General features: G+C 36.3%; 1 long non-coding RNA gene across 1 annotated transcript in view; it reads right to left on the minus strand.

The window, feature by feature from the left end:
- LOC113608254 (uncharacterized) overlaps nt 1–27067 on the minus strand; it is a 264075-nt gene extending 237008 nt beyond the window's left edge. The window contains exon 1 of the long non-coding RNA XR_003428278.1: nt 26972–27067. This is a non-coding gene — a long non-coding RNA (uncharacterized LOC113608254). The remainder of the gene's footprint in view (nt 1–26971) is intronic.
- Between the last annotated feature and the right edge of the window lie 572 nt (nt 27068–27639).

The following is a 27639-nucleotide window of genomic DNA, read 5'->3' on the forward strand; positions in this document are numbered from 1 at the left end:
GGTTTTCCTTATCCTTCAAGAATATTTTCTAAAGTTGTTTTTAAAAGGCCAAGATGTCAAACCCTAACAGGCCTTTAAGCCTATGGTGATGGAATGTTCACTTGGAGAATCAAAGGTCAAAGAATAGAGGTTCCAGATGTGTTGATATCCTGGAATTTGACACTGTGTTTAGAGGATCCCTGAACCAGACCAAAAGCCACGTTCTTAAGGTAGCAGACACAGCAAGAGTTTAAGTTTGGGATGAAAATGAAAACCAGACTGTCTAGTCTTGGCATCTCAGTGGAGGCCCTCTGACAGATTTGTTCTACAGGTAGAGGTGCACCAGTGGAAATGCCCACCCTTATATGACCACACAGGCCCAGGGAATAGAGAAATCCAAAGTGTCAAGTGTGGATTTAAAAACCAAGACCCTTCTCATTTTCACGCGCTGCGCAAGGAAGAAAAAGGATTACCAATGGAAAATGGCTGATGTTGGAATTCAGACCAATTTTGGAAGTAAGGCCATCAACTTAGATTTATTGTAATTTGTGAAAAAATGTAAACTTGGTATTTATTTTATGAAGATCATCATAGAGCAATTTAAATCTGTTTAGCAAGTGCCTTGAAAATAGTATGTGCTCAATAAATTGGGGCCTTTATTAGTAGTATTGTCTTAGCCGATATACGCCATTCTTGTTTAAAGATCTCAATTCTGGGACACCTATCTGTTTTCTTCTCAGACATGTGGAATTGTAAGTATTCTAAGAGCTCATCAAGACCAACCTCTTAATCAATGTAGCAACTATCTGTATAGCTTCTCTGACAGATGATTACACACACTCTGTTGTAATATGTCCATTGACAGGGACTTCACAGTTTTTAGTAAGTATTCTTTGTGAAATTTCCATCCACCTACTTTTTGAAAAAGTAGAATATTTTTTATAAGGGCAAGACACCAAATTCCCAGATAAAGATCATTTTCATGACCATATTTTGTCACAAAACATATTGAATAGTTGTATCTACAAAATGAAAAATAAACAGGAACAATGAAATTTAGTTTGCTCGTTAAATGATTTGTATATTGAATCAAATGTGTAGGTATACCTGTTTTTTTAAATGTTACACATCTGTTTGTGACTTTTTACACACATAGAACTTGGGATTCCATCTAAATATAACACTGAGTATAAGGAATTAAGAAAGTTGGAAGCATTACATAATAGAGTAGAATAGCATATCATTGTATCTGACAGATCATCTTTGATGTAACCTAATAAAAATCTCAATAATAGTTGAAGATAAATAATAATATAAGGGAAGTCCTAAGAGAACAAAACCATCTAAATTTAAATTTATAAATTAGTTCCCCAGAAGTGTTCAGTGACTTGAACCTAATTCAAAGTGAATTTGGCACAAGATACTCACATGCCCAGGATAATACATGGGCACATTGGAAACAAAGTAGTATGGAGTACAAAAGTTCACCTCCTAGAGGTCTTCCTGACAGATCCTATCTATCTTATGCCCGGATGGTGAAAGGAGTCATGTTTAAAACTGACGGAAGCAGAAATCATTTGCACCACATTAACTTAATTTGCACTGTCTCTGCTGAAACCTTGGGAAGTCATTTTATTGGGGAAAAGCTTAAATTATAGGTGGTGTATTTCCTCTACAATGAACCTGAGTTATTAAAAGCACTAACAAATCTTATCAGCCACCTATTGTTAGTCAAATTGTGAAATCCATTATAATATTTTCCCACATAAAATTTTCAAGCAATTCAACCAAATGAAGTTATTTCAATTCACCGCATTTATTATCTATTTTTACTGTTGCTGAGACATTATGGGGAATGTACAGATGAATAAGATTTGCCCTCCCCCTCTTCCCTTTTCCCCAATTTTAAGGAGTTTTAATCTAGTAGAGGGACTTTTGATAGGGACACAAAATACCTACATTAGAAGGCATACTATGGAAAGGACGATGATCTAATTATGGGTTTCTCCAGAACAAAGCCTTGGTCCCATGCACCAACATATTCTCTTCTCCAAGCCTAATGCCCAATGTGTCCACTGAATGAAGAATTTAAAAACTGGAAAAAAGATACATGGACCAAAGTTGGGTATAAAATGAAAAACAGAGGCAAGGCCTCTAAGTGTGACTGAGGGAGAAATCATACAGTAAGTATTTGAGCGGGGTTTTGAAGAACGAGGAAGATTTTGACAGGCAGTTATTAAGGGAAAGGGTATTTAAGAAACAGAATTCAGCATGAGCAAATTCATAAATATGGGAAAGAACAAAGCTTGATTCAAAAATAGCAGGGAGCACCTTTGACCCCAGAAGTTTAAGATTAGCTGGAAAGGTATCTCTGGTAGGTATCATGTGGAGATTTCACCTGACAGAGAGCCAGGCAATAAGCATATTCTTCATTTTTCTTTTTCTTTTTGTGTGACCAGCATCTGTTTACCTTAGCCAGATGACAGCACTCTGTATGCCTAGAAATACCATCTCTTCTCTAGATTTAACATTACGTTTTGTTTTTTCTTCCAGTTCTCTTGAGACAATTGACATACAGCCCGGTATAAGTTTAAGGTGCTGTATGTATTGCTTACATACATCATGAATAGTAAGTTTAATGAACATCCATCATCTCATATAGATATAAAAGAAAATGAAAAAATATGCTTTTCCTTGTGATGAGTGCTCTTAGGAGTTACTCTCTTAACAACTTTCCTATACAACATACAGCAGCGTTAATTACATTAATCATGTTGTACATTATATCCCTGGTACTTAATTATCTCATAACTGAAAGTTTGTACCTTTTGACTACCTTCGGCCAATTCCCCCTCCTCCCAACTCTGGTAAACAGCAATCCGATCTCTTTTTCTATGAGTCTGTGTGTTAGGTTGGTTTTTGAAGTATAATTAACCTACAACATTATGTTAGTTCCTGGGGTACAACATAGTAATTCGATATTTCTGTATATTACAAAAGGATCACCAGGATAAGTCTAGTTACCCGCTGTCACCATACAAAGATATTACACTATTATTGACTATATTCTCCACACTGTACATTTCATCCTGTGATTCATTTATTTTGTAACTGGAAGTTTGTACCTCTTAATTTCCCTCACCTATTTCACTAATCCCCTTACCGCCCACCTCTCTGGCAACCATCTGTTTGCTTTCTGTATCTATAAGTCTGTTTCTGTTTTATATTTGTTCATTTATTTAATGCAGTATAGTGCCCAAGTCATAAGATAATGAATTTTTACGCATGTAAAAATAAGTGTTTACCAACCACATCAATATTTCTAGGATCTTAGGTGGCCCTCTGTTCTATTAACACTCCATAAAAAGAGTAATACGCTCACTTTTATTACTGTATGTTAGTTTCATCCATTTTAAGTATCTTGCTTCTTCAACTCAACCTATGTCTGAGTTTCAACCATGCTGTTGCACATAGCAGTACCTCATTCTTTTTCTTTGTTTTATAGTATTCCATTGTATAAATACAGCATTACATAAATATAAGTAGTCTATTATATAAGCACCTATTTATCCAATTTACAGTTGATGAACATTTTGGTGGTTTTTAGTTTGAACAAATCAAGTTAAATTTGAAGTTCTGTTAGGACTAAAATCTTTATACAGATAGTGGCCATATAATCCAGTTTGCCGAAGTCCTACTCTTGACATATTTTTCTGGCATAATTATTAATAGTGCCCCCCCATTTTACTCTCAGAAAGTGACATGGTTTGTATGAAAAATTACATGATAATCCCATACAAAATATAAGATGATACAGTTAAGTACATATTATTTTCTGAAATGAAAGACCAAGAACAGCCATTGCTTACTATCACAATGGTTAACTGGATCTATAAAATAAGAGTGAATTAGAAGAATTTCCAAGAATTCCATATACTATACTGCAACCTTAAGTGATCTCTTATTATCATGCATAACGGGCAGTGACTTATTTGAGAATAACTTTAGAATTTCATTACGTAGATTATTAAAATTAACCTCTTCTTAAGACAGTATATGAATAATAGAATATAAATAGAAATTACATCAAGAGCTACAGAACAATTTCTTATCCAAAAACATTTTTTGAGGAGTTCTGTGGGAGAATGACGTATTTTATTTTCTCCTTGGCTTTCATTTCACATATATACACCCCAAACACAAAAGAACAGGACCCACAACATGACATTTCACTGAAATCATCAGTAACATCTACATGTTCACTTTTTTCCCCCTCTTACATATGGCTCTATTTACTTTGAAACATCTCATAAATGGACTTGGCCATTATCCTTTTATTCAGTGCATTTATTATTGATGCTGTTTTAAATTACTGATTGTGCTGTTTATTTGGTATTCCCAAGACTTTTAAAGAAAAGGAATTTTCCCCTAAGTAACTCACATTTAACTCCACCTCCATCTCTCCTCTAAGCACTAATTTAATCAATTCTTTCTATATACATTAGGTATTTCATTCATCACCAATGAAATGTGCATAGAAATACCTGTTTTTAATTTCTTCTTAATATAGTATATATCCTGGACCCCAAGATTAAGTGTTGATGATTTCTTCTGTTATACTGCAGTGTCATGGATATAATTTGTTACCATTAAAATCATGTTACTAAGGATTACTTTTCAGTTTGTGAAATTTAGCGTATATACACTAGAAGGCCTAGAAAATTGGCAAATGGTAAAAGCTTGATGGTCTTACTTAACAAAGTGTTAGTGCGCATTCATAGCAAAGGTATTAAATGGATTTAATGCCTCAAAGGGGTGTTTAAAAGAGGCCACAGGTAAAAGGAGGAAGGCTAGCTAGACATAACACTGTGAATGATATCTTCATAATTGTCTTCTGATGAAAGAAAAAAGAACTGGGAGTGCTTCCCTGGTGGCACAGTGGTTGGGAGTCCACCTGCCAATGCAGGGGACACGGGTTCGTGCCCTGGTCCGGGAAGATCCCACATGCCGCGGAGCGGCTGGGCCCAAGAGCCATTGCCGCTGAGCCTGCGCATCCGGAGCCTGTGCTCCACAATGGAAGAGGCCACAACAGTGAAAGGTCGGCGTACCACAAAAAAAAAAATGAAATAAAATAAAATGTGGTATACCCATACAATGGAGTATTATTAGGCCATAAAAATGAATGAAGCGCAGATACATGCTACAATTGGGATGAACTTGTAAATATATACTACGTGAAAGAAGCCTGTCACAAAAGATCACACATAGTATGATTCCATTTGCATGAAATGTACAAAATAGGCAAATTTACAGATTTAGAAAGATTAGTGGCTGCCTAGGAAGGAGAGAGGGGAATGGAAGAATTAAGAGTGACTGTTAATGGAAACGAAGTTACTTTCTGAAGCGATGAAAGTGTTCTAAAATTAATTCTATTGAAGTCTGTACAAGTCTGTGACTATACTTTGGATTGTATAATTTAAAACAAGTGAATTGTATGATAAATGAATTCTATCTCAATTAAGTGGTTATAGTTTTTAAAAAGTGTAATGTAGCATGAGATACATACATGCATATATACACATATATATCCTCTATAACAATAATAACCAGACTGAGTATTTATATTTATTCAACTAACATTAATTGAGCACCTAGAAAAGAAGAATATATTAAACATGTTTTTAAATGACAGAAACAGTAAGGAAACAATAAGATTTTAAAAGCAATGAGGTAAATAAGAATCAAGCAAATCTAGAGAAGAGAAAAGAAATATGAGTCAAACCTTGGCTCTATGAGTTAATACCAGAGTAACCTTAAACTAGACATTAATCTCCCTCAGCCCAGCTAATCCGCATCTGCACAGCAAAAGCAGTCTGACTGTACTAATCTGTTTTCTATTCTAGAACATTTAGATCATTTTTAATGTTTTTGGCAATACTGCTTTTAAATTAAAAATCTTCCAACAGACAAAAGCCCAGGACCAGATGGCTTCACAGGCGAATTCTATCAAACATTTAGAGAAGAAGTAACACCTATCCTTCTCAAACTCTTCCAAAATATAGCAGAGGGAGGAACACTCCCAAACTCATTCTACAAGGCCACCATCACCTTGATACCAAAACCAGACAAGGATGTCACAAAGAAAGAAAACTATAGGCCAATATCACTGATGAACATAGATGCAAAAATAACAAAATACTAGCAAACAGAATCCAACAGCACATTAAAAGGATCATGCACCATGATCAAGTGGGGTTTATTCCAGGAATGCAAGGATTCTTTAATATACGCAAATCAATCAATGTGATAAACCATATTAACAAATTGAAGGAGAAAAACCATATGATCATCTCAATAAATGCAGAGAAAACTTTCGACAAAATTCAACACCCATTTATGATAAAAACCTTGCAGAAAGTAGGCATAGAGGGAACTTTCCTCAACATAATAAAGGCCATATAGGACAAACCCACAGCCAACATCATCCTTAAAGGTGAAAAACTGAAAGCATTTCCACTAAGATCACTAACAAGACAAGGTTGCCCACTCTCACCACTCTTATTCAACATAGTTTTGGAAGTTTTAGCCACAGCAATCAGAGAAGAAAAGGAAATAAAAGGAATCCAAATTGGAAAAGAAGAAGTAAAGCTGTCACTGTTTGCAGATGACATGATACTATACATAGAGAATCCTAAAGATGCTACCAGAAAACTACTAGAACTAATCAATGAATTTGGTAAAGTAGCAGGATACAAAATTAATGCACAGAAATCTCTGGCATTCCTATACACTAATGATGAAAAATCTGAAAGTGAAATCAAGAAAACACTCCCATTTACCATTGCAACAAGAAGAATAAAATATCTAGCAATAAACCTACCTAAGGAGACAAAAGGCCTGTATGCAGAAAATTATAAGACACTGATGAAAGAAATTAAAGATGATACAAATAGATGGAGAGATATACCATGTTCTTGGATTGGAAGAATCAACATTGTGAAAATGACTCTACTACCCAAAGCAATCTACAGATTCAATGCAATCCCTGTATTGCATCTGTATTTTTCACAGAACTAGAACAAAAAATTTCACAATTTGTATGGAAACACAAAAGACCCCGAATAGCCAAAGCAATCTTGAGAACGAAAAACGGAGCTGGAGGAATCAGATTCCCAGACATCAGACTATACTACAAAGTTACAGTAATCAAGACAGTATGGTACTGGCACAAAAAGAGAAATACAGATCAATGTAACAGGATAGAAAGTCCAGAGATAAACCCATGCACATATGGTCACCTTATCTTTGATAAAGGAGGCAGGAATGTACAGTGGAGAAAGGACAGCCTCTTCAATAAGTGGTGCTGGGAAAACTGGACAGCTACATGTAAAAGTATGAGATTAGATCACTCCCTAACACCATACACAAAAATAAGCTCAAAATGGATTAAAGACCTAAATTTAAGGCCAGAAACTATCAAACTCTTAGAGGAAAACATAGGCAGAACACTCTATGACATAAATCACAGCAAGATCCTTTTTGACCCACCTCCTAGAGAAATGGAAATAAAAACAAAAATAAACAAATGGGACCTAATGAAACTTAAAAGCTTTTGCACAGCACAGGAAACCATAAACAAGATGAAAAGACAACCCTCAGAATGGGAGAAAATATTTGCAAATGAAGCAACTGACAAAGGATTAATCTCCAAAATTTGTAAGCAGCTCATGCAGCTCAATAACAAAAAAACCAACAACCCAATCCAAAAATGGGCAGAAGACCTAAATAGACATTTCTCCATAGAAGATATACAGAGTGCCAACAAACACATGAAAGAATGCTCAACATCATTAATCATTAGAGAAATGCAAATCAAAACTACAATGAGATATCATCTCACACCAGTCAGAATGGCCATCATCAAAAAATCTAGAAACAATAAATGCTGGAGAGGGTGTGGAGAAAAGGGAACCCTCTTGCACTGCTGGTGGGAATGTAGATTGATACAGCCACTGTGGAGAACAGTATGGAGGTTCCTTAAAAAACTACAAACAGAACTACCATATGACCCAGCAATCCCACTACTGGGCATATACCCTGAGAAACCATAATTCAAAACGAGTCATGTACCAAAATGTTCATTGCAGCTCTATTTACAATAGCCCAGAGATGGAAACAACCTAAGCGTCCATCATCGGATGAATGGATAAAGAAGATGTGGCACATATATACAATGGAATATTACTCAGCCATAAAAAGAAACGAAATTGAGCTATTTGTAATGAGGTGGATAGACCTAGAGTCTGTCATACAGAGTGAAGTAAGTCAGAAAGAGAAAGACAAATACCGTATGCTAACACATATATATGGAATTTAAGAAAAAAAAATGTCATGAAGAACCTAGGGGTAAGACAGGAATAAAGACACAGATCTACTAGAGAATGGACTTGAGGATATGGGGAGGGGGAAGGGTAAGCTGTGACAAAGCGAGAGAGAGGCATGGACATATATACACTACCAAACGTAAGGTGGATAGCTGGTGGGAGGCAGCCGCATGGCACAGGGAGATCAGCTCGGTGCTTTGTGACCACCTAGAGCGGTGGGATAGGGAGGGTGGGAGGGAGGGAGATGCAAGAGGGAAGAGATATGGGAACATATGTATATGTATGGCTGATTCACTTTGTTGTAAAGCAGAAACTAACACACCATTGTAAAGCAATTATACTCCAATAAAGATGTAAAATAAATAAATAAATAAAAAATAAAACAATAGGAAAAAACTTTTAGAAATTAAATCTAGCCTATTTCATTAAACTGTATATATTTGTAAAGACAGAAAAAGAAAGACTACATAACCATATTTGCATACCTGCGCACCTTACAGTGGAAAAATATGAATGCCTAGAGTGGAACAAGATATAGTGTCAAATTCATAAGTTGCATTTCTAATTTGGGGCCTATTACCAGTGTTTTAAGTAAGGTATTTTACTTCTATCATGATCAATAATAGATAAGTCAAATTTGTGCATCCCAAAGAGTGTTTAAAATCAGTAAGTATCATGTTTTTTGTTAAGCAACTTCATTTTCAACTCAAAAAGCAAACATATCATCAGAATCATTATTCCTTAATTTTCAGAGAGTAGTGGGCCCGAAGCCCAGGTCTGCCTTCCTTTCGTTTGTCTTGTGACTCTACAAGTCACTTCACCTTAGTCTAAGTTTCAAAGGCAGTTGCTATAAGTTGCTTCCTCATTTTCTATTCTCCCCTTGTCTTTAGATATAAAGGCCAATTAGTTTTGGACATCAATGCGCCCAGTTAATACTCAGCTTTCCCTGTGTTAGCTTTAGGCATTGAGAAGTAAAAGGAAGTTCCTGAGAGGGGCTTCCATGAACACTTTCAAATAGGGGCAAGGTCAGCTGGCATTCCATTTTGGTCCTTTGTTCTTCATGTTTCCCTGCTACAGCTTATCTAGAATGTGGACACCACACCTGGAGGAACAGCAGCCATACTATGGATGAGGAAGCACATCACACACCATGGGTGGGACGGCGAAGTAGGGAGATCGAGGGATTTCTTACAACATCACGTGGCAAATCCACCAGCCCTGGACACTGTACATAGAAATTAAATGTCATCTGCTTAAGCTTCTGTTTCCTAGGTTTTTCATTGCTTGTAGCAGAATACGTTCTTTTTCTGACACTATCTGAAGGTAATAATTGTACCAATCCCTGTGACTGTTGATTAGCACTATGCTTAGCACATGGTTAAGTATCAGAAAATGTTTACTACTAATGTTATTAGCAGGAATTCTATCATAAACCTTAATGGATAGACATCTCTAAGATATCGAACTTCTGAGGCAGGACATGACTGGGAGAGAGATGTGTATATGTGAAACCAAATACAAAGACACACATTTAAAAATCTGATCTGTTTCTAGTTACACCTTCATTCAGCTAGGGAAGGTTTCTATATTATATGCTTAACTTTGGAGCTATTGCCATTTTCCCATAGTCTCGAAGAAGTCAATAGTAATTGATAAATTTTCTGTCACTGTGGGCAATTAATAGAAGTTACACAGCATCGGTTACATCAATTTTCCTGTATCCAAGGAGTAAAAAATTGATTTCACAAACTTACTGGTGCATATTGATTCAATGCCTTATCCCTAGGCCATTTCTATTTAATGCTTTTGTGCAGTCATTGAAAAAAGTCTCAGACTGCCAAATAAAATGTAGTTCTGTGGAGTTTTTATCTATTACTCTGCTTTGCAAGTATTTTTGGAATCAGTAATGCACTTTCAAGCTGAGGGATGTGGATATCCTTTCTCTTAAAATATTTTCATATCTAGAAAATAAGAATAGGAAACAATTATTCATTTAAGTCTGAAATCTCAAGTGACACATTCACAAAGATACGAGAGTATGTGTTTTTTGAAAAAGAATAGGATTTGTGTTTTAAGCTTCTCTCTTGGGTTTCAATAAGTGGTTTGAGATAAAGGAATACAAATATATTTCCAACACTTTATTTTCAAGGGGGTACCGTGCCCTCATCTTCTCAGGGAGGCCTGAGGGTCACATTCAAAGAGGAGGGAGGTATCCAAAAATATATCTGAATATATATAATATTCAGTAATACTAGACCTTAAAAGCGATTCGAAAAATTTCTTTATTCGACTATTTCCCTGTCAAGAAATGTGGATGAAGTGCCCATTCTGTGGCAGGTACATTCTAGGCCTTGGGGAAAACAGCGTGAGCAAAACAGACAAGACTCCTGCCCTCATACAGTTTATATTCAAGAGAAGTACAAATGGATGGGGAGGGGAAAGATAGAAAAATATCAACAAATAAACAGCATAATTTCAAGCAGTGTTAATGCTGTGAGGAGCGGTGATGGTATCTAGCAATGGATGAGACAGTAAGTGGGGTGAGTGGGAATATCCTACCAAGATAAGGTGGTCAAAAAGTCTTTTTCAGAGGAGGGGACATGTGAGCTAAAACCTGAATGACAAGGAAGAAGCTGTACAAAGATCAGGTAAAGAACAGTCTAAAAAGAAAGAATAGATTGTGCAAAGGCCCTAAGGCAGGAAAAAGTTTGGGTTCTTCCAGGAGCAGACAGAAGAGCTAGTGGCTGGAGTGAGCAAAGGGGGAACAGGGTAAAATAAGAGCTATCAACAGAGGCTAGATCATAAAAATCTTCATTCTTCCACAGAGTGGATTTCATTTTATGTGACATGAGTAGCCACTTGAGGGTATGGGAGTTATTGCACCAGACTCATATTTTGTTTATTCAATCCCAGTGTCCCTAATTAAATCTATTTTGTCGTTAATCCTATATTTCAATTCCCTCCCGCACCCTCATGTGAGGACACAGCGAGAAGCCAAGCCAGGGAGAGAAAAACCTTGATCCTTTTTCTTGGGCTTTCCATCCTCCCGTATTGTGAGAAGACAAATTTCTGTTGTTTAATCTACCCAGTCTGTGGTATTTTGTTAAAACAGTCCAAGATATTTGGATATGAGCTTTCCAAAGAGTGACCAACACAGAGACAGAGAAGAGCTTGAGAAAGCAACACTAACCTCCCCACGACACACGTCAAAGTCACAGTGATCTTCCACCCAATGCTTATCGAGACTATTACATTGAATTTGATAGATGATCAAGAAACTGTTTTCCAAACTTTGCTCTGGAATAGAAAAATCTACATTTATACAACATCCCTTGAGTAATTCACAGCAGCACCCTCCTGAAACCAGTCACCCCCTTGACAATGAGGCAAACATTCAAACATACGGCTGCATTCAATAAAATAGCAGTCAAGCTATGTATATTTCATCTTACAACAACTAAGTGTATAGTGGGGTATTTATTTTCTAATTGAAATTTACTATCATTTTTTCCTGAGACATTTTTCCTAAAGATGTAAAATAATTTTGTGTTTCAGCAAATGCAGTTTTATTCTTCTTAATTAATAACACAATTGTGTGTTTCTCATTTTGATTCATTACAAGAATCTTGACAGTTGGAAGAGACTGTAAAATGTGTTACGTTGTGTTGCTTAATACCTTATTAGGAAAACTGTCTTGCCTCCAAGGTAGTTCTGTTTGCTACATTACAATGAGACTGTAAGTTACTTTGACAGGGAAACAGGAAAAGGAAGTCTCTACTTATAAATATAAATAAGAGCCCATACAAAAGAGGAAATGTAAAATTATTCCACAACTTACATGATGATTGAGAATCCTGATCCGCATAAGCATACAACTCAAACACAAGGCTATTTTCTTTCTCCTCTGGTATCTTTATGAACATAATCAAGACTTTTATACAGACCTTACTAGCCAATATTATAAACACTGTTAATGTTTATGAATACATTACTCATTTCCATTTTTAGCATCTACTTATCCCTAAAAATAAATGCCCTATGTTTCTGCTCAACTTAAATATTAAGAATCTACCAGAACTTATTCTCCTCTGTAAGAATAACAAAATAAGCTTATTTCATGGTTATGTGTGATTATTCTAGTCTACAACATTCATAAAATTGATTGTAATATATGACTATCTTCTTCAACATGCAGTCTAAGAACAAAAAGAGGGTGGGGACAGCAAAATGGTGCTCAAGATGAAGATTTATTATCAAACTGAAATCACAGAAAATTAAGCAAGGGATTTTCAGGCAAAGGGAAACAAAACATTCTGCTTTCCTGATGCACTGTTATAGTATTAAAGCTAATCAATTTTGTTTGGTGAGTGCTCTTGTGTTAAAATTGTCAAGTGCAACATTAATTAATCATCTTTACCTCTGAAAAAGGATCCTTAGTGTCTGTTTCTTCTCCTCTCTCACAAAAAGAAAGGAAAAGAAAGATAGAAGGAGAGAGAGGAAGGAAGGAAGGAAGGAAGGAAGGAAGGAAGGAAGGAAGGAAGGAAGGAAAGAAAGAAAGAAAGAAAGAAAGAAAGAAAGAAAGAAAGAAAGAAAGAAAGAAAGAAAGAAAGAAAAGAAAGAAAGAAAGGGAAAGAAAGAAAGAAAGGGGGAGGCAGGGAGGAAGAGACAGAGGGAGGGAGGGAGGGACAGAGGGAGGAAGAGAGGGAGAGAGGAAGGAAGGAAAGAAGGAAGGGAAAGGAAGGGAAGGGAAGGGAAGGGAAGGGGAAGGAAAAGAAAAGAAAGGAGGGAAGGGAAAGAGACTGAGAGAAAGAGAGGGAGGGAGAGAAGGGAAAGGAAAGGAAAAAGTGAGAGGGCTGGGAAGAAGAGCTCGGCCATCGATTGAAAAAAAAGGAACCAGGTAGGTTTCAGGTTGCTTTAGGAGCAAGAAAAAAGTTATGGAAACCATGAAGTTAGACTGCAGTCAAACCCTCCCTTTCAGTAATGACCATTGTACCACAGGGCTTGTCAAATTTCACAACCCCCTGGAAGCTATGATTACATTACCCATAATCAGATGAGTGCCCTAAGGGGCCCAATCTGCTTGGGGAGCTGATAAACCAGGTCTGCACACAAAGCTTCAGGTAGTTTGGAGAGCAAAATAAGATCTGGCTTGCTTATCCACAGTGGCTTTTGGATATTTTGCAATGCTGCACAATATGTCACTCTTTAAAGATAAAGAAATAATAACCCGCCAGCAATCATCTTTCATCAGTCATTTGGGTCTCAGTAGAAATTAAGTTCAAGTTGCCAGGGCCTGGTGTGAATGTTCCTTTGTCAGCATACCTGAGCTTCATACTGCTTTGTTATGTGGCTACTTACATAATTTATAGCCTCAACACTTGCGCCAGGATTATAGGAAATCTTTGCTCAGGGTCTACATTTGTTCTTTCATTTGGCTGAGCGTGTATTTTAAGGAGAGGATCTTAATAACTCTATGTTTCCCCTTTTCTTTTTTGTGTAAACAAATACGTAGTGCAGAAATAAAAAATAACAGAATAATTTTATTCCCATCTCAGTTCTTTGTACCTTACTCATCTTGCCTGAGCCCCAAGGTAGGCAGAAGGAAATTTCGCTTATTCATATTACATGTTCTTTTAACCACAGGCTGATTACTGACCTTCATAATACAAGCCCCCTTAGTGAACACGATGTGTCTTTTTACAGGGAATCATAGTGCTCCTAACATCCCATGTGCATTTCTCAAATAATCTGTTCTCTTTTAAAAGTACTGGGGCTCATTGCCAAACCATTAAGAATTAGATGAAAAACTCCCAAAATGTATACATAAAGAGGATAGGTTTAAAGTTGAGGGATTGCTAATATATATGTTGTCTTATTTGGACTGCTATAACAAATTATAACAGAATGGGTGGCTTAAACAGCAAACGTATGTTTCTCAAAGTTCTGGAGGCTGGCAGTTTAAGATTAGGGTGCCAGTATGGTTGGGGAGGGCCCTCTGCCTGGTTTACAGATGGTGGTGTTCTTACTGTGTCATCACATGGCAAAAATAGAGCTAACTAGCTCTCTGGCCTCCTCTTATAAGGGTACTAATCCCATTCACGAGGGTCCCACCCTCAGGACCTAATTACCTCCCAAAGGCCCTACCTCTTAATACTATTACATTGGCATTAGGGTTTCAACATATGAATTTTGGGGGACACAAACATTCTTTAGATAGATAAAATAGACCCTTGCACTCCAAGTGCAATGATGACAAATGGCAAAATTATGAAATATCGTTGACACCTTTCACCTACCACAAAAATCACGTTCAGTGCTTTTTCATGGGCTCTACCACTCCCACCTTAAAGGAAATGTTTTGTTGTTTATTACTGCTCTAACTGCATCTTAAAAAACCACTTGAAAACACAATGAATACTGCAAATGAAAGTACCTCTACTGGTAGAACTCCTGGTATTTGCAAGATGATAGTAGAAAAGATACAGTTTTAATCAGTAAGAACGCCATACCTTCTCAACGAGGAGTATATCATGTTAACATCCATTTACACCAGCAACAAACATAAGGCTGAATAAAATTATCAAAATGTACTTACACATTTTATGCACTCTATACAATGATAGGCTCTTGTCTTGTACACTGTTAATGACACAGGTGAAACACTGTTATACGGCTACTGATGCATCAACACCCATTGGCAACTACCCATGGGAATTAATAGAAGAAAATGGAGCCCATTGTTCCTTTAACCTTGATTTTCCCCTAAGATATAAAAAGTGATAAGCCACCTTAGAGATAAATATGATATACAATAGGAGCCAAATTACTGGACTTTCACCAGACATCTGCCACCATGGTAACTTCTATAAAGACAGAAGCAAAAATAACAGGACTGGCAAAATCAAGCTTCCTAGAAAACCGTCCTTGCAAAAGAGGTAAAAATCTAAAACATTTCTCATTATTTTCTTGTCGAGGAATGAAAACATGGCCACTGTGGCATGTTTCAAGATTCCGGATAAGTGGCAAAACCATTCTTAAACCCACAACTCCACTTCAGAACAACTGCTCATTTAGAATCCTTCTGAACAAAGATGGCACATAGGATATCTTTCCACTTCACTTGCTAGTCCCTTTGAAGATTTGCACTTGACATTCAGTGACAAATCACCTCCCTTAAGGCTCTTAAGTCACATATCACCTACTGCAGACTTGAGATTTAAGTCCTGTACAAGAGAATCATTCTCTACCAAGCGAAAAATTTGCTTCCTGAGAATTCTCACCTCCTCCTACAAACATGAGCCCCCCCCCCATGCAATAGGAGGGGCTCCCTGAAGGAGGTCTTTAAAATAGAAAGTAACTATGCTTCCCTGTCTCACAAAAGAATTCAGTATAAGGTAGTCTTTAAACTATATTCATGGGCTTTTTCTCATAGCAGGAAGATGTATATTAAAATATGACATTACTATATGCTAATTATTTTCCTTTGTAGGAAATGAATTAAAATCAATTAAAATTGGGAGTGGGCCAAGATGGCAGAGTAGGAAGACCCTGAGCTCATCTCCTCTCACAGGTATACCAAAATTACAACTATTTACGGAGTAACTATTGATGGGAAAGATCAGAATCTAGCAGAAAAGATCTTCTGCAATGAAAGATATAAACAAGGAATCACAAGACAGGTAAGAGGGGTGGAGTTGTAAGACCCATACCCCCAGGTGGGTGACCCACAAACAGGAGGATAATTACAATTGTAGAGGTTCTTCCCAAAAAGCAACAGGTCTGAGCCCTACATTAGGCTCCCCAGCCTGGGGGTCCTGCAATCAGAACATTTGGCTTTAAAGTCCAGGGGGGTTACTTTCAGAAGACTCAGAGGGCTGTGGAAATAGAGACTCCATTCTTATACGGTGCACACAAAATCTCACACGCTCCAGGACTCAGGGCAGAGGCAGTAATTTGAAAGAAGCCTAAATAATTTCACATCAAAATATGCAATCAGTCCACATATTCCATCGGCTACATAACACAGATACCCTGTGCAATTTTGTGGGTTTAGAAAGATGAACCAACTGAATATTTTACTTGCAAATAGGCATTCACCAAGAAAGCCAATAAGGTCCTTAGAAGCATAACAGATAGGAGTTTCTGACAGGAATTCTGTTGGCCTCTCCCTCTAAATAGGCAAAACTAGGAAAACATTTGCATGATAGAAAGTTCCCAGTTTCTGCATCCTTTTCACATTTTCCACCTTGCTTGATCATCTGCTAAGACTTTCCCAAACAAATCTCTTTCTTATTTGTATGTGGAAGAGAGGCATTCCCTAAGGAAATATACAAAATTGAAGTATTTTATGGGTGCAGTCAGCATGTAACAAATGACTTATGACAACCATCTGAAATGTAGCAATTTTGCATTTTCTAAGTCCATTTACTATACTCTGCTATACTCTCGAGACATAACCAAGACCCTAAATGTTTCATTGGGTCCAGAAGACACTCAGATGAACTTTTTATAAAGCAATAAGTTTCCTTGGGCATATCTGTTGCTTCCAGGTAAATTTAACTATGAGAGTCATTAATACAGTGGTCAGTATAAATGTCCTGAATATCTGTCACAATTAAAATAAATAAAAGTATGCCAGGGGTTACACATAACCCACTTTAGCCTCTAGGATAAACCACTTTCAAGATTTGCCTGGTGTATCTCAGTCTTCAGCAAGATAATTATCTATCATAAAGACAATGTTTAAAAAGCAACTGTTATTGGCAAAATTTCAAATATATTTAATAGTAGGTAGCTATAGTTACATTAAAATAATAAAATGTACCTCTGATAATTTCATTACTTTATTATCAAATTGATCTTCCCAATGCTTGTGATATATCACCTACTCAGAATCTAATGCTTCCTCACTAGACACTGGATAAAGTCCAATCTCCTCAATTAAAATTCAAGATGTGACAGGTCTACCCTACCTCCCTCTCTAAATTTAACTCCCACTGCTACACTGGACAAACTGCATCATTCTACTTCTTCCACTGAAAAGATGCTCAACATCACTAATTATTAGGGAAATGCAAATCAAAACCACAATGAGGGATCAACTCATTTTGGTCAGAATGGCCATCATCAAAAAGTTTACAAATAATAAATGCTGGAAAAATGAACCTTCCTACACTTTGGTAGGAATGTAAATTGATACATCCATTATATAGAACAGTATGGAGTTTCCTTAAAAACTAAAAATAGAGCTACTGTATGATCCTGCAATCCCACTCCTGGGCATATATCCTGACAAAGCCGTAATTCAAAGAGATACATGCACCCCAATGTTCATTGCAGCACTATTTACAATAGCCAAGACATGGAAACAACCTAAATGTCCATCAACAGATGAATGGATAAAGAAGATGTGGTGTGTGTGTACACACACACATGCACACAAAATGTAATATTACTCAGCCACAAAAAAGAATGAAATAATGCCATTTGCAGCAACACAGATGGACCTAGAAATGATCACACTAAGTGAAGTGGTCAGAAAGAGAAAGACAAATATCACGTGATATTGCTTACATGTGTAACCTTAAAAAAAAAAGAATGATATAAATGAATTTATATACAAAACAGAAATAGACCCACAGACATAGAAAACATATTTGTGGTTACCTGTGGAGTAAGGGGAGGTGGGATAAATTGGAAGGTTGGGATTAACATATACACACTGCTATGTATAAAACAGAAAACGAGCAAGGATCTACTGTATAGCACAGGAGGCTATATTCAGTATTTTGTAATAACCTACAAGGGAAAAGAATCTTAAAAAGAATAGATATATATGCATAACTGAATCACGTTGCTGTATACCTGAAACTAACACAACATTGTAAATCAACTATACTCCAATAACAAATAAATAAATACAGTCTCCACTCCCTGAGGAACTCTGTTTACAAGATTCTTTCTGCCTGTTGGCTCCTCTCTTCTACACTTAGAAGCATCACCTTTACTTCAAGACTCTCAGAGATAGTGTCAGAGTTTGGTGATGGCAATGACAGCAGCTTCTTAGTAAACAGAATTATTATTCTTATTATCTACCAGATGCTACAGTTGGAATATCCTCATTATATAACAATTCTCTTCCTCAGTATTAAGACACCAAATTTTAAAAATCATTTCTAATTCTCATAAATTTCATTCATGCAGTCCACATATAAGTTTTCAATTGGATAAAGTGGCAATACAATACTGACCAGGGCTGACACGGGCCTTGCCCTCATAGAGGGCACCATGGTGGGTGAGGAAGGGTAACAGCTAAACTATGAAGCATGTATTATTATTATTCAATGCCACAGATGGACAGTGTGGGCTTAGAAAAGAAAAGCAATTTAGCTAATTCCACACACTAAGCAGAGTTCGATTTCCTTGTCCAATTCATTCTCTCATTCCTTGGTCTAACTACTTTATCTAAATTCTTATAGTATGGTATGCATGCAACATTCATTCAGCACTTTCTATATGCTATTTTGCATTGATATTTAAATATCCATATGTGCATCCTTTCTTCCTAAATAAAGTGTTAAAACCCTTGAGAGTAATGACCCCACCATATATCTTTTGTATCCTTGAGGCTAAGGGCAGTGTTCAATCTAAAAAGCAGATATTCAATAAGCTTGATGATGATATGAACAGATATATTACCAACAGATATTATAGTAAGTTTACAATAATTAATATTTAACGCTTAGCAAGCATGAAGAATATCTGCCTAGACATTTAACCAGTGTCAAGCATGTTATTTCAAAGCATATCACATGTTTTAAGGCATATCAAATTATTAAATTATTAAAAAACAAAACACAAGGCTATTCTCTAAGCTACAGACCTTACTCAGATTTTGCCAATGGTCCTAGTAATAATTTTTATAGCAAAAGAATATCCAAGGCTATGCATTGCATTCCGTTGCGTTATCACTTTAGTCTCCTTTAATCTAAACGTTTGTTGAGTCTATGTTTCAAGACTTGACATCTTTAAAAAGTATAGTCCAGTTATACAGAGAATTATCTCTAATTCGGATTTGTGTGATGGTTCCTCATTATTAGATTCATATTATGGACTTTTGGCAGGAGCACCTCAGAGATGATAAGGTGATGTAAAGTTCTTCTTAGAGCATTGTATCAGGAAGTACACCCTATTGATTAGTTCCATGATTGGGCCTAATTGGATACAGTGGTGTCAGCCAGGATTCTCTACCGCAAAGTTAGTAGTTTACCCTTTGTAACTGATAAGTCTTACAAGAAGATAAGTTGAGACTATGTAAATATTCTGTTACTTCTTAAACTTTCACCCACTGGTTTTTATATCCATTAATAATTTTTGCTTGAACCAATTATCATTATTACAATTGCCAAATGATAATTCTAATTCTATTAGTCTTTCTACATTTATTAGTTGTTTGGAGAAGACAAACTGTGAGAAAGAGATTTCTCTTTAATTTGTTTAGTTAACTAATTACACCAATTTGAATTCATGGGTTCATATTCAATAGGTTAAAATCCTTTGCTATCATTATTTTGGTGCTCAAATTGTCTCGTATTGGCTATTGGAGGTCTCTTCAAACTTGCTCCTATGTCCTTTGGAAACATCAGTCATCGACTACATCCTCACTTTCTGCTACATCATATTCCGGGTTCATCTTGTACTTTCCTTGCCCCAGCCCCAGATATTTCTCCAAGGAACCCTGATTCATTCGTTTTAGTGGAGAATGGTATTTGGAAACCAAGACAGGGCCCATTTTCTTTTGAAACATCTCCAATCAGGCTGAACAAGAGAATCCATGTTGGAAAACCAAGTGACCCTTTCTCAGTCTTCACCATACGTGCCCCAGCAGGGGCAGGTGACTTGATGATTCACTCACTTGAAATATGCTCCTTCCTTGGCTTCCTAGGTGACATTTTCTGAGTTCTCGTTAGACCTCACTGGTGCCCCTTCTTGATTTCCCCTGTAGGTTCTTCCTCATTTTCCTGACCTTTGTTTACTGTATTATCCTAGGACAATCCTTGGAGCTCTTCTCTAAGTATACACAGTTCCTAAAGAACCTCACGTGGGAGGCATCATAGCATGATTCTAAAAGTCAGTCTGCCTGAGTTTGCATCCCAACTCCATAACTTACTAAGTGTAAGTATGTTATAGAGAAGATACATAACCTCCTTTGCCTCAGCGTCCTCATCCATAGAATGGAAATATTAATAATACCTACCTTACAAGGCTGTTCTGAGAATTGAAACTGTTCCTGTCCCACAGTAAACTCTATATATCATCATCATCAAGTTCCACATTTTTAAATACCATCTTTATACCTCTCCAGCCTCAACCTCCCCTACACTCAGAAATATTTCCATCCGCTGGATATATAATGGTGACTAGGTGTCCAAAAGAAATCTCAGAATTAACATTTGCAGAACCAAACATTTAACTTCATTCATAATAGCTCGTATCTACTGTCCCTAGTCTTCCCCATTTCAGAAAATAAGAGCCAGAGGGATCCATTTGAATTATCTCTCTACTTGAAACACTCAAAATACCTACCTTTATAAAAATTAAAGCAAAGTCCTTTACTATGACCTATGGGCTCTGTGTAGCTTTGCCTCAGCTACTTCCACAACCTCACATCTCTTTTCTGCTTTCCCACTAACTCAGGGCCTTAGCATCCTCTTTTCCCCCTGCCTGAAGCTCTCTTCCACATCCCAATGCCTCATTTGCTCACAGTCTATGTTAGTCAGAGTTCTTCAGAGAAACAAAACCAAATAAGATGTGTATATAATTTCCAATTCAAGACCCAGGAAGAGCCAATGTTTCAGTGTGAGTCCAAAGGCAGGAAAAACCCCTGTCCCAGCTCAAAGGCCATCAGGCAGGAGGAATTCCTTCTTATTCATGGGAGAGTCAGTCCTTTTGTTCTACTCAGGCCTTCAACTGATAAAAGTGGCCCACCCACTTTAGGGAGGGAAATTTGCTTTACTCAGCTTACCAATTCAACTCTTAATCTCATCCAAAACACCCTCACAGAAACACCTGGAATAATGTTTGACCAAATGTCTAGGCACCCTGTGGCCCAGTCAAGTTGACACATAAAATTAACTATTACACAGGCTTTCACAGTTTTGCTGAAATATTATATCAGATAGGATGTCTCTAACCATCTGTATAAAATCACAACCATATTCTGTCTCTGGTTGCTTTACTCTTCTTTATTTTCCTTTCTAGAACATATTACCAACTGATATATCGTATAAGTGTTCATTGTTTACTGTCTCCTCCTTCCTACCTTCTACCCAATACATTTGATTATAAGCTCCATAAAAGCATGGACTTTGTTTTATTCACTGCTTTATTTCTATTGCTTAGAACAAAGAGGTAATCATTAAACATCTGCTCAGTGAATGGATGAATATCTTCCTTACCTGCCATATTATTTAAAATGTAAACTAGCTTGTTCTTTTATCACAAAGAGAAGTAATATACCATAGAATTTAGTCATTCACATGTGATAACCTAGAGACAACCTTCTATAAGGCAATCATTGATGAAACGTGGAAACTGCTTTTTTGTTTCAGAATATACACATCGTGTGAATTATCATCATCACTCTTTAAAAACAGATGCTTATTTCTCAGTACTCACCAAGAGAGCAGCAAAACCTTTGATGAGCTATTAAGAGATTACCAAGTTCGGCATAATTCTTGGAACTATGAATATTGATTTGTTAGCTTTTGTTAACTTTAAAAATAAAGGTAAATTTCTTAACTACTTAAGTAACATTTTACGCCAAACAGTTCTCAACTGAAAAGTTGTGACGACTACATTTCTGAGTTAAAATAAGCTAGCACAGTGATCAGTTTACAAAGAGTATCTATAATGCGCCTTCAACTCTGATTTCTTGTTGCCTATCCTGACAACCATCTCCATTCTACTGCCTAGACTCACTTTACAGATAAAAGGAAAACATTTTTTTCATTTTCCTTCTCCCAATTGCCATCTCTTTCTCTCACTTCATCTCATTTGATCTCATTTCTGGTTTTGACTTCTATTAAGAAATGGAATTTTCTGTATTCAATCTACAGTATGCCCTGTATCTTCATCAATTATGCTTCAACTGTACACAAATATGGAAACTGATAACTGTAGCCTGTCAGAAGGTATTTCTATAATAAGGCAGAAGTTTCTATAATTCATTTTTAAGGGAAGTTTCCTAATGAATTTTTAAAGCATATGTTTTTTCATTCTTAGCATCAAAGTCTATTATTTTCATAAGCAGTTTTCAGAATGGTATATCCACGTGTGAAGCTTTGATAACATCCTTTACTATGTTCTTAACAAATGTGGAACTCAATTATTTCAAATCTGTTCAATTAATGCTCTATTGCTTTTTCATGCTGGTCAGTCAGTCTTTTAAGCTCTTTGCTGAAATAACAGGAGCTTAAACCACATAATTAATACTTGGTGTTTGAGGAGGGGGTATGCCTTGAAAAGCTCAATTCTCTAAGCAAAGTAGTTCTGAAAACTGTTTTCATTTTCCTGATGATAATCCATCAATTTCTACAGTCCTTAAAATAATATAAAGCAGTTAAGCCATGGAGTTTCAAGCCTTACTGACCACTGAAAGTAAGCTTAAGTCCTGTTTGGAAGGATATAAAAATATTTTTATACAAAGAAAAATTAATAGCCTCAAGCATTTGGATAAGGACAAAATAATCCATAAACTCTAATGTTTTGGTTTACTTGGGAAGCCTTTAAAAAGTGTTAAAATGGAAAGAACAAATATCTCAAAGATAACTTTAATGGAAAATTCTAGAAATTAAACCTTTTCCCCCTAGTAACATATGCTGTCATTTACAGTAAATACAGTTTCAAAGAAACAGAATCAAAATAGACCGTCCCAGCTCAATGATACCAGAGAAAACGTCGTGGTTTGATAATTGTAGAAATGGTTCAAGAAGCTAAGAAACAGAGAGTATGATTCTCCTATCATCTATCAGAAATTTCAGCACAAGTTTGTTTTAAGGCAGCAATAATCCCAAGCTTCTAGAGCAGAGAAAAAGGTCAGCAAACTATAGTCCAGCTAAGGGCCTGCTGTGCAATGGTCTTCATATTTTTAAAGAGTTTAAAAAAAAAAGAAGAAGAAGAAGAAGAAGAAAGTAAAAGAAGAGGAATATGCAAAAGACAACTGTATGTAGCCAGCAAATCCTAAAGTATTTATACTAGGCACTGTACAGAAAAAGTTTGCTGATCCCTGTTCTGATGCATAGTCTGAAATTTTAATTTAATATTTCTTTTTCCTTTACCACGAAAGCAACAAACTAGGACACAGAGAACTAGAATCAAGAAAAAAGTGAAAATGCCACATCTACCACAAAAATTATCCAGGAATATGAATTAAATGCAGTCATGTGCTTGAACTGGTTCATATTGGTTTCCATGGACCAGTCATTAAATTTTCAGGAATGTTGTGAGTTAACTGGCAATCCATTGCTAGTTTGAAATCAGCCATTTGTGAGAATATTTACACCATGGAAATTAGCAAGCACTATAAATAGAGCTTTGGGGTGGGGGGGTTGTTTGCTTATGTTTATTTTGTCTGCTTTAGAGCACACCAGTGACTGAATGTCTTCTTCACATGAACTGTAAAGTAAGATTTCTGTCAAAGTATCTCAGTGTTGAAATTATCGTGCTCAACCCTGCATATATTTCTAACAAAGTGATCCTTAGCCTTTTGCATATAGTTCTTTTGACTGAGAACTTTCTTTTGGCAAGGGAGCCCATTCAATTTGGGATTTGTATAACAACCACCACGGACTCCCATTTCTACAGTATTACTGACTGAAAACCTTCTGTTGCCAAATACAAAGAAATTCTGGATGGAATATAACAAGCAGTTATAAAAGCATACCTATGTGCATGTGTTTCGTGCATGTATTTGGATCTCCCCAAGGGACAAAAACTAAAAGAAAACTGGAAAGCAGAGGGACTGGCATGTGAGCTGACTGCATAGAAGCTGTATGAAGGGTTATTGCTCTCATAATCAAGGAACTTAGGATTTAAATGTCCTGAGAATACAAAACAGGAAAAGATGTTATTACATAGATTCTCAGATGAAGGCAAGACAGTTGAGTGATTTTTAAAGCAGTAAAATGCTATTAAATGAGTAACTACAGTTCAAGGAAGTGGTTCAAAGAAGTGAAAAGGAAATTTAAGCTTGGATTCTGATTGGTAAAAGAGTCTCCCTTGGGAAGTCATAGGCCAGAGGTTCAGATTTAAACTACTTGCTTGATCTGGACCCTACCAAGCTGAAAAATTAACATCAAAGGGGCAATAATAATCACTAAAGGTATTTGGCAGAAGCAAATGAAAACCTTCTTAAAAGATTAATTGTCAGAGATCAAGGTCTTCTAACAATAAGCCCACAAAGCACAAAGATGCAGAATATGCAAGGAACATGTAACAGACCATGAAAAATGTCAGTAAACCCAACAAACACACAGAACTTACAATAATAAAGCTATCAGAGTTAAGTATTTTGAAATATAATATTCATGTAAAAAGAAAACTGAAGGTACAAGTTATAATAAAAAGAAATAATTTTTAAAAACCTGGCAAAAATGAAAAAGAAACAATTTAGATTTCTAGAAATAAAAAATAAATCACTGAAAAGAGATTTAGTAAACTGTGTACGTAAAGAAATTAACTAGGCAGTGAGCACACATTAATAGAACACCTGGAAGAAAAGTTAATAGACACCAACAATAGAATGTGAAGGTCTAATATATTCTTAGTAGGAGTACACAAAAAGAATACAAAGAATGGAGAAAGGTGATATATTGAATATTAGAACTGAGAATTTCCTGTAACTGACTAAATGCAAGAACCCTTAGCCTCAAGGAACAAACAGAATGAAATAGAAGAAAAGTAAAATAAAATCTACACCTGGACATACTGAATATAAAGACAAAGAACAAGTCTTGAAAGTGGCCAAAAAAAAAAAACAGAATAACTTAAAAAAAATACAATTACATCTTTAATAATTTTTTTCAGTAGCAACAATGGATAGAGTCCAGAATATTTGGGATAAAATTAAAGTATTAAAAGAAATTATCGATAATTACTACTCAGCTAAACTCTTATTCTAGAATAAGGAAAAAAGTAAAAATTTTCAGTAAAGAATGAGAGAGAGAGAGAGAAAGGGTCTGCTATAAGAACTACTAAATGATATACTTCATGGAAGAGGAAGTTAAATTCAGAAGGAGTAGCAGGAAGGAGTGGTAAGAAGAGAAAGTGGTATGTGGATTGCTAAATCTAAAGAAGCCTTGACTATCTGTATTAGTCAGCTCTGGCTACCATAACAAAATACCACAGAGTGGGTGGCTTAGACAACAGAAATGTATTCTCTCACAGTTCAGGAGGCTGGAAGTCCAAGATAAAGGTACCAGCAGGGCTGGTTTCTTTCGAGATCTCTCCATGGTTTCCAGAAGGCCATCTTCCCTCTGTGTCCTCACATGGTCTTTTCTCAGTGCGTGCACACTCCTGGTGTCTCTTTCTCTTCTTATAAGGACACTAGTCCTATTAGATTGGGGCCCCACCATTATGATCTCATTTAACCTTAATTATCTCCTTAAAGGCCATATCTCCAAATACATTTACATTGGGAGTTAGGGCTTCAACATATTAATCTGGGGGCACACAATTCAGTCCCTAACACTACAAAAGATAATAATAAAGGTAATTTCCTAACGGGAAGGGAAAATAAGGTAAAATTAAAATATCAGAAAGCAACATGTAAAAGTATGTGCCTTTAATTTCTTCAGAAGTAAAAAGAAATGTAAATAGTTTTAGATTTTATGTCAAATATGCATGTTAAATTTTTAAAACATAGAATGTAGAAATTCCAAATAGAGGAGGAAAAAGAAAATTTGCTCAATCTAATAAAGACAAAAAGAATCATAGATAAAAATAATACATTTATAGTCACCCTAAACATTCTAGGTGAAATATAAAAATATCTTAAGTCTATTGATGATTTTACAAGAAAGTATAGAATATTCAGGCCCAAAAGTAAACAAAGGCGGGAGTCCAGAAAGTTAAGCAGAACACTGAAGCTCACTTTTACCTTGAAGGCATTTGCTGAACCAAGAGAACTTAAGCTTTGGTTTTGTGACTTCAAGAGGCATGAAGCATAGAAGAGCATAAGCTAGCAAGTATAAAAGTAATGATAGAAATATAAAATCAGAATTTTGCAGCTCCAATACAATAATTGATTCAGACAAGGATCATCTAGCCCATAAAGTAAGATGTTGCTGGCAAGTAGAATATTCTCATCTTGCCAAAGTATCATCCTACAGATTATCTGTTAATTAAAAAAAATAAAACTAAAGTGAGCCCTAACAAAGATGAAATATGATGTTCACCACTTTAACTAAATGATCAAGGCTAGCATCACTGACGGTGAGATACCCTAAGTCCCCCCCTGATGAGTGCAGAAAGAGTACATAACATCACCTATGAAGTATTCTTGCCAAAAATTGCATCCAGAATCGAATCACATCATATCAGAGACTTACCTTCCAGTTGATAAGAAAGCCAGCGCACAGACAATTTCATGCCATGGGAAAATAGAGAGATCAGTACAGAATAGAGACTTTCCGCATGACAACTGGCCAGGCCTTTCCACAAGTTGATATCACTGAAAAGAAACAGAAAAAGAAAGGTTAGGGACTGTTTGACATTAAATGAAACTAAAAAGGAAGTTTGAATGTGGACTGCATTTAGATGATATTAAAAACTTGTTGCTAGTTTTCTTAGGGGGTTCGAGAATTATTTATTTTTGCAATATGTACACTACAATATTTAGGCAGAAGTGGTTTGATATTTGGCAATTTACTTGCAAATTATTTAGCATAGATAGATAAATATGCACAGAGCTAAGTACGGCAACATGTTAACATTCTTAAAGTTAGCAGTATAGACTTTAGAATCAAACTGGTCTGATTTCAAGTCCTAGTTTCCTCTCTTTCTAGTCCTAACCCAGTTCAGCATTGCTTACCTCCTGGTTGTTCCAGAAAGTGCTGCCTTAATTCCTGTCTCAGTGCTTTTCCTCTGAGGTGCCCTTTGCCCAGACTGCCTCTCCACCACCAGTGAATTTATCCATGATCCAGCTGCAGCCTGACACACAGCCATTCCTTACCACTCTGCCTTCATGGGTCTCTTCCTGTGGCCGGTCTTCCCCACA

The sequence above is a fragment of the Aethalodelphis obliquidens genome, unplaced genomic scaffold (genome assembly GCF_003676395.1).
Source record: "Aethalodelphis obliquidens isolate GAN/ISIS:26980383/991018 unplaced genomic scaffold, ASM367639v1 scaffold52, whole genome shotgun sequence".
Classification (NCBI taxonomy): Eukaryota; Metazoa; Chordata; class Mammalia; order Artiodactyla; family Delphinidae; genus Aethalodelphis; species Aethalodelphis obliquidens.